We start from the raw sequence: 9,204 nt of genomic DNA, 5'->3' as shown, positions 1-9,204 counted from the left end.
GACAAGCTTTGCTTTTCTACTTAAAGGTAGTGCAGGGAATTTTCAGATAGGCTAGCAATAGCAAGGAAAGCATAAGATCCCACCCACCATCAGAGCATCTCCAAAGCCAAGCCTCCTTCAAAGCACATAAATGAGTATAACATCACTGGTTTGTGGGGAACACAGCATTAGTTTGTTTGTTTGGTTCAGGAGTAAGTGTAACCGGTGGCTGCTCTTTTGGTTGTGGCGCTCAGGGACTGACATCTGTCTAACTTGAAATAAAACGTGCTGATGACTTGTGATGTCTGTGCGAGCAGGGATCACAGAGGTATGGAGATACATACATCATACATTGTCAGACAGGTAGGAGATTGTTGACTGTCATGTGTTTGTAATATAGAAATCAGTCGACGATACTCAGGAAACAGGCTTTAATGAATAAACATGGCAGAATACTTCTAAACACTATTAACACACTCAAACGGACAGCAATCAAGGGAGAACTCAGAGTTTAAATGAACAGGGACTAATGAGATAAATCAGGTGAACCAAATGACTTATCAGACTAAGAAACTAGGTCATGGGGAAAATGCAAAGAGACAGAAAACATAAATGAAACCAAGCATAAAAGCACACAAGCATAACAATACTCCTTCACAGATGATATATAAATACATTTAGACCACTATATATATATGCCCCTGAAATTGTGCTGTGGTATAAGTCATTACATTTACATTTATATAGCGCCTTTCTAGACACTCAAAGCGCTTTACATAGAAGGGGGAATCTCCTCAACCACCACCAATGTGCAGCATCCACCTGGATGATGCGACGGCAGCCATATTGCGCCAGAACGCTCACCACACATCAGCTTATGGTGGAGAGGAGACAGAGTAATGAAGCCAATCAGGATAGGGGGATTATTAGGAGGCCATGATGGACAGGGGCCAGTGGGCAAATTTGGCCAAGATGCCGGGGTTACACCCCTACTCTTTATCGAAGGACATCCTGGGATTTTTAACGACCACAGAGAGTCGGGACCTTTTTAACATCTCATCCGAAAGACGGTGCTCTTTTGACAGTACAGTGTCCCCATCACTATACTGGGGTGTTAGAACCCAAACAGACCACAGGGTGAGCGCCCCCTGCTGGACTCACTAACACCTCTACCAGCAGCAACCTAGTTTTCCCAGTTGGTCTCCCATCCAGGTACTGACCAGGCTCAGCCCTGCTTAGCTTCAGTGGGAAACCAGTCTTGGGCTACAGGGTGATATGGCTGCTGGTATCTATTACCACAATGTTAGCAGCAGATCATTTAAGTCCTGTAAGTTGCCAGATGCAATGCAGCCCCATACGCAACAAACTGTGATGCACTGTGTATTCTGTATTCTGACACCTTCCTAACTTTCTTCACCTTTTCTCAAGACCAGCAGAAACTTCTTGAGTAATTTGAGCTGCAGCAGCTCATGTTTGATCGGACCACACAGGCCAGCTTTAAACTGCAGTTTTTGCGGGTTGGTCCTGGTTTGCAGTGGTCCGTATCTTTTAAAAGTTACCCAAGGAAGGAACAATAGTGAACTGGCAACAGGGTCATGGATGACCAAGGCTCATTGATGCATGCGGGGAGCGAAGATTAGCTACTGTAGCTCAGATTGTTCAAGAAATTAATGCTGGTTCTAATAGAAACTGATCCCATCAAATTCTTTTAATAGGTACTCTCTTCAGTGCCTGATTGCAATTCCTACAAAATCATGTTATGATGAATGCTGTTTCAACTATGTTAACATTTATGTCTCTATTAGTTATCTTATATATTAGCATAATAATTTGGGGAGGCCCTATTTTGAGGGAGGACCTGATTTGTCATGAAACCGGACAAATGAATGTGGTGCTGGTATGACATTACTTTGTTCGGCCAACTGGTAGTTAGCATCACACTGGTTCCCTTGAGAAAAACCCCCACAGGCTTTTTGGTTATCACAAGCTCTGTGATCGAAAAAAGTTTAGGATACTTATACGTTTTGTCCATCAAGGGAATTATCACAGATGAACACAACTTTTATTGATTTTGAAATCTAAATGCACTCGCCAGAAGTAAAAAGCTTAAGACTATACATGGACTATGCAACGGTCAAATTCAACGGCAACATCACTAAGGTTAGCATAATATGTTATTAAACAACACTTTATTTTTTTACTTTTCTAATATATATATATATATATATATATATATATATATATATATATATATATATATATATATATTTTTTTTTATTATAATTTTTATTGAAAATAAATGCCTTTCCGATCTGATAAGTGATGGGAAAAGAGAGTAGAGCGAGTTTGGCAAAAGGCGGATTCGAACCGTGGGCCGATTAGCGTCAAAACTTCTTACTCCTACACTGTTGTTGCTGTAAATGATTCAGTGTTTTCAGTAATTTTGTCTGTCCCAACCAAACGTTTAGTAAACAAGACAATATATTTGTTCTTAATAAAAATGGCATCTACTCCAGTAAAAAAATTTCTGTGAGAAAACCCATCCACATTTTTTTTTGCTTCTGATGCTCATGAATTTAACCGTTCTCGACTTTCAAGTAGGCACAATATCTTTTCCGAGATGAAAGTAAATCTGGTTTTATCTTTACAAAAAATTATTTGACTAGGGGTTCAAATGAAGAAATAATCAAGCATCACAGAGCTTGGAGAGATGTGCCTTTTTTTGTTTTTCCTGTTTTGCTATTTCCTATCACCTAAGTGTTGGGGCAATGACAAAGAAGGTCAATGAAACAATGCAGTAAACCTGAGGCAGTCATCGGGTTCCAAGCACAATGTCACTTTATGGCAGTAATATTATTTGTTCTATATTAAAATATCTATATCTTCATTTGAACATGCATTCAGTCATATCTAATATGTTATCAATATCATTTAAAATGAAATTTAAAAAACATTTTTTTATCTGTTTTGGTGATCACAGTTTTTGCAAACTTACAAAGGGCTTTATTAAAAGTTACAAAACTATAGTAAATTTATTTTTTATTTTTTATAGTCTTTAAACTTACTTTCCTGCGGCTCCCTCTGTTGGACAACATTACTATTAATCTCTGAATTGCATTGATATAAATGGCTGATAATTTTTTTGTTGTTGAAAGATTACATTTTTTGAATGATTATTTATTACTGACAATATACCCACATCAAACTCAAATTCACTCATTCGCGCTACCTTATTTCATGCTTTAACAATCTTCAACTTCCTTTGTTAGCTAAGCAGAAATTATACATTATTGTATAACATGTTAAATGGCTATTTAACAATTACATTCTGTCCTGCATTAACAGAAGAGTATGTGAGTGGAGTGGAGCCGCAGCAATTTCCCCGCCTCGGTCCAAGCATTCAATAATCACTCCGCTCCAGCTCCGCTCCGGGTTCACCATTTCCTGCGTCCCGCTCCACTCCTCGCTTACTGATATCAGAAACATCACTCCGTCTTCGCTCCAAGGAAATTTGCGGCTAATGTATTTAAGTAAGCTCTGCAATATCACAAAAGTTCGGTTTAACATAAATTAAAGGGGTACTTCAGCGCTGGAAAGATGAATCTGTATTTAAACTGTGTCATTATTGTAGTAGAAATGTGAAATTATTTTTGAATTTAGCGCCTTCTAGACTGAGAAAAAACAGAAAATGTATTTTTGTCTCATGGGGATGAAAGCCTACAATTCCCAGAATGCTTCGCTGCCCTGTGAGGCCATTCCCAAAGCCACCACTACTGGATTACAGTGACTGAAATGGAGAAACGAAACTACAATTAAATACTGAACGTATCTGTTTAATATAATGGAGTCGCCGCGTGAGTCTCACAGCACTAACATTCGTTCACAATGCGTGTTCAGTCTGGCGCGTTTTCAGTTCATGCCTTTGGAAGCTTAACTTTCATAGAAATTAATTTGAGAAATGAAAACACTTACATTGCTTAGCATCCGTTTAAATGAGTGCCTGTAGCTGCGAGCTGAGCTGTGAGTGTGATCTCCCATCCCCATGTGCGGGTTGAAAACATGTGGAAATAGCTCCCTCTGCTGGCTGTAGTCTTTAGCCTCTAGACAAAAAATCCAAAGATGACGCAAATATTGTCAATTTGCGTCACAGGAGGAATTTTTTCAGAAATAAACTGCATAAATCTCTTGTCTCAGGGGGATATTGGGGGGGGGGGCAATTATTTGAATATACTCCAGGGTTTCTAATGATATACATAGCCATATGCTAATTGCTGAAGTAACCCTTTAAATGAATTTAAAAAACAAAACAAAACAAAACAAACAAACAAAAACAAAACAATAGGCAAGTTTCAACGCGGTTTATTGCAAAAAAACTTACGACATGCCAAGCTTATTACACTTTATCTGCATTAAAAGTTAAAAATCATTGCTGCTTTTGCAGTGCAAATTTAGCTTGGAAAGACAAAAATAGTTTGTTTTTTATCGGTTATTTTATCTACGGGTCACATTAAAGATTTCTGCTCATTTAAAATCAGATACAAATAACTGTAAGCCCACAGATAAGCACTGTAAGATTACATTTGTTTGAATGCATTGAAAGTGATTGCATGTGCGAATAAGTGCTGCCTGTTTAAAATGTGCTTTCACCCGATCATATTCAGTATGTAGAAGGTACAAAGAAATTCCTTGAACTATAACATCCCGCTCATGTCCATTGCCATCATCATAAACCTGGACATTCTTTTCAATTTGAGTGATCCATCTAAATCAAGCAATTTAAATGTGTTTAATGTGTGAGTTGTGGCTAAAAATACTGTTATATTATAGGCCATTGACATGAATTGTACTCGTGATAGAGCGGTAGTGGAGCATGAAAACCATGACGCTCCGACTTTTAGAAAATCCGCTCCTCAATCCATTTAAATCCACATCGCTCCACTCCACATCGCTCCGACTCTGAGTGTCATTCAATAAGTTTGCTTTAAAAAATATGTTGATGAAGTAACGTGTCTAAGTGCAGCTAAGAAAACCTACCACAGCATAACATTCTAGCACCACATTTCTTCATAATTCCGTTTGCACCACAATTCAGGGCTAACGAATTATTTTCTACGCTGGTTTTGAGGCTCTCTTCTGAACGCTGGGTTTTGATGGGCGTGCCACACTGGAGACTTGGAAGTAAACGCCCACGGCTAGGATTGAAGACGATTTGCATATTTAATGAGCTCCAGTTCTCCTTTCAGTTCAGTTCACATGAGAGAGAGATTGATTTGAAAGCGGCAATTGGAATGATTCTCTCGATCACAGGGCTCATAAATGTCTTTATCTAAAAAACACAATGATTTATTTCTCATCCACCCACGAATGATTGGAATGTTATTTCTGTATTACATGGCCCGCACGACCTGTGGATATAAGCGTGAACACACACACACAAACACACACACGTGCGTGCACGCGCCCAGATCAAGAAAATATTTCTGCCGATGGGCATACGTTTTGATAGCCCATCTGCAAAGCACACACACAGCCCCAGGACTACTATTACATATTAAAAAAGACATTTTACTCACATAAGTTTGTTGCACCATTCCAGTCAGATTCAGTGTAGAAGGCACAACATTGTGTCTGCAAATCCAGCACTTGAGACTTGTTTACAAACGATTCCGCAGTGAAATTAAGCGAACACACAAAGTTCTTCCCCATGTGAGCTGGAACTTCATTACAAATAAATGAAGTATCACACATTCCTAATATTAGGATCCAAAGGAAGCTTATGCGGCGACTGTTCTTCCACAATATCTTGCTATCTTCTTCAGCATGTTTATTGATCCAAAAGAGTCAGTGGGCAGGGCTACTGAATTACATGTTCTGTAGAGCTGGTGTTTGACCACTAGATGACATCAGGATGAAGCACACAAGTTTTCTGGGCCTGGTGTCAATAAAAGCTTTTCTTTGACTAACAAGGAAGTTTTCAGCTCTGAAACTTACAGGATAAACGTATATTACCATGACCTTTTATATATCAAAAACTCAAGGGAAAGTTGATTTCTCAATTCATCACCCCTTTAAAAATACGTTAACCTAGGTTTAAATGTAACATGAAACATCCTTTATAGCTTTATATGCAACATACTTCCCCACCTGTGTCAATTTAGATTGCTTCCACCTTCATCTTCCATGTGGATCCGGCAAATTCTCATTAGAACTGTTACTTTTCATCTTATTTGAATAAACATTCTGCATTACAAGTGTGAGGTGATGCCAATCCTCTGAGATGTTTAAAGAGCTACAGGAAACAGGCTGTGAGTGGTTACACAGTACAACAAGCACCCTGTGTGAAAGTAAGATTAAGTCATTTTTTTATTCCATTACTGCGGTAATGCAGCATTAAGCATGAACACTCAGCACAGATGAGAGAGGAGAGCAGAAAAAAGGGAATGCATATACATGAAAAATGAAAGTGCTGTGCTTTATAATGTATCTGGAGAGATGTTTAATAAATCAAATATCGCCTTACACATGGGGACCTTACAGCCCTACGATAAATTAGGGGACAAAACTAGGTGCCAGGCTATGGTAATTGGCTTCGCCGTCCATTCTTATATTTTTCCTATCCAGAGAGTTGTTATTCCAATCATAAAATACAATGACTGCACATAATGATATTGTCAGGGAGGAGAGACGGGAGCCATTTGAATATATTTGAGGAAGATTTAGTTGGTCTGCCTGCCAAGCCATAACACATAGCATTCTTTATAGCTTTATTAAATGCCGTACCTCCAGTTGCTGTGTTGTTTCCGTGGGCGGAGCTTCCTAAATACAGGGCAGCTGCTGCATGGATTTTCTCTAAAAGAAATTTGCAGTCATATGGACATTTGATATAATAAATATTTTGAATATTTTGTGAAGAGGAATTTTAATCCATGACCAATGTATATAAGTACCATTACTATCTGGCCACTGCACCATGGTGTCATCACACTTCGTAAATGATTTATTCAAGTGTTTAAACATAACAGGTGTTGGACACTCTGTAGTCCCCTGACGGTATAGCATTTAAAAATGTTTATTCACTTGAAAGCACAATTTAGCATACTTGCATGTTTGTGCTTTTGAACACAAACCAACTAAAACTTCCCTATACATCAATAAATCATATACTGTTCATTTACCAATAGTGCCATGGGCGTTTGCAGTTTTCACACTAGCACTTTTGGTGCGCACCCGGGTTCGATTTACGTCAGAGTTCGGTTCGTTTGGATGATGTGAAAGCGGTCTTCCGAACTCAGGTGCACTTGGAACCGTACCCAAGTTTGCTTTGATAGGTGGTCTGGGGTTCGGTTCATGTGAACTCCGGTACGGTTCGCTGCTGATGTGAACACAATCATACTAAATCGTGGAAGTGACCCGTTATTAATGACATATGAGTTGATTAAAATGTGTGTTATGTGTGTGTTTCACTCATTTACCTGACAAGGCCTCACTGACACTGCTAGCAGAGAGCTGTAGATCTCATCTCTGCTCATCTTCGGCGTTCTTTAGCGCATTTGTAGTCCATTCGCGGCAGATAGATGCATTGCGTACAGAAGCTTTGGTAACAAAGCCATAGACTGTAAAAACCAACGGTTTAAAAACAAAAATATAAAAGTGATGGGAGCAACACTATGCATTTGCCGCCTTCACGCTGGCTGTCGTTACTCAGCAACCGGGTAAACAGCTCCTGCTTAGATGACGCAAACGAACCCCGGTTTGTAACCAAATAATATAATATGAACACAGTCCAGCGGGGGCAGGGGGAGGGGGGAGCAATCGAACGCGGGTTCGGTCCAGGCAATCGAACCAAGTGTGAGAGCACCCTTAATGTCGAAGATTATCAGGTGAGTCAAACAGGAAGGTAGCAGAACACACTATACAAAATGGGAGATGACAAAAACAACTTGAGAGGCAGGAGATGACAAGTTGAGTCCTTCCTGAAACGAGACCAGGCAAAGTGACTGTGTGAGGTGTGTGCTTATATGCTTCCTGTGGTGATGAGGAGATGAGGTGTAGGTGATAACGAGGTGCAAGCTGGTGTGACTCAAGGAGGGTGCTGGGAAGTGTAGTGCTGACATGATGGAACTGTCACAGTACTCTCCCCCCGGTAGGTGCATCATTGTGCCATAGATGGATAAATCGACGAGGGAGGGTGGTCGTCCTGGACTATTACAAACAATAGCTGTCATGGAGGCTTTCTAACTTACCTGCAACGTTCCCTTGCTCAGGGGACCACGGCGGGCGGTTCAGGGAGTTCAGGATGCCATTGCGGCTAAGGGAGTTCAGAGATCCCTGGTGGCTTGGCCCCTTCAGGGAGCCATGGTGATTCAGACTAGGCCTGCACGATAAAACCTTATAAAATCCCGATCTCGATTCTCCTGGTTCATGATTTAATTTTCAAATGACTTCAATTCTGCTTTTATTTTGAAAGGGCAGCAACACTAGTTTAAACGCACCTACGTGTCTCACAGCGTGCAAAAAGTCATACAAAATGTCAAAATGTCTGTCTTGTTGAGTGTCCTCTTAAACATAGTCGGTTATGTCTTTTAAATGAACGTAAAAATGAAATATGCCAGTCACCACCAGCGTATTTGTCATTTTCAAAAGTTTCATGGCCCACAGAATATTGTGTGAATATCTGAGCAGATATATAAAGAAAGAACAGAGCCTCTGTTTGATTATATCTTTATGCTTTGTTTTTGTTTTTTATCAACACTTGAATGTGGGTATGTTTCATGAAAAAAGTTAAGAAAAAACACAATGACAAAAACATTATTTATTTGAATGAACTTGTTTTAGTCGTGTTGTAGCTACTGGGCTATACTTATTGCATGGAAAAGAGTTTCTTAATTCAGCTTGACAAATTTACTGATTTGATTAAGTTAAACATACTTTGTGTTATATTTTTTTTCAGTGTAGCTTAGCTAATGACTTGGCTACACTGTTTTCACTGTACGTACAGATGCTATGTTAACATTCTGATAGATGTGATAACTATATTAACAAACTACAGCATTAACATTCACTGTTGTGCACTTACTTTGCATATTTGATTGAGTGGATTAAAATTTTTAAGCCCTCCCAAAACTTAAAGAAACTCTAAAAGAGATTGTTAAACCGTTTTTCTTACTTCAGTAGATTGCAGGGCCATTGAAACTTGGCTTTTCTTCCACTGCCTTATCCTTTCCA

General features: G+C 39.3%; 1 pseudogene; it reads right to left on the bottom strand.

Annotated features, from left to right (window-relative positions):
• Positions 1–1,149: 1,149 nt before the first annotated feature.
• Positions 1,150–1,266, bottom strand: LOC137090410 (5S ribosomal RNA; annotated as a pseudogene).
• Between the last annotated feature and the right edge of the window lie 7,938 nt (positions 1,267–9,204).

This window comes from Pseudorasbora parva, chromosome 9 (assembly GCF_024679245.1).
Source record: "Pseudorasbora parva isolate DD20220531a chromosome 9, ASM2467924v1, whole genome shotgun sequence".
In the NCBI taxonomy this organism is placed as follows: Eukaryota; Metazoa; Chordata; class Actinopteri; order Cypriniformes; family Gobionidae; genus Pseudorasbora; species Pseudorasbora parva.
Note: the sequence above shows the minus strand (reverse complement) of the source record. Positions and strands in the feature narration are given on the sequence as shown.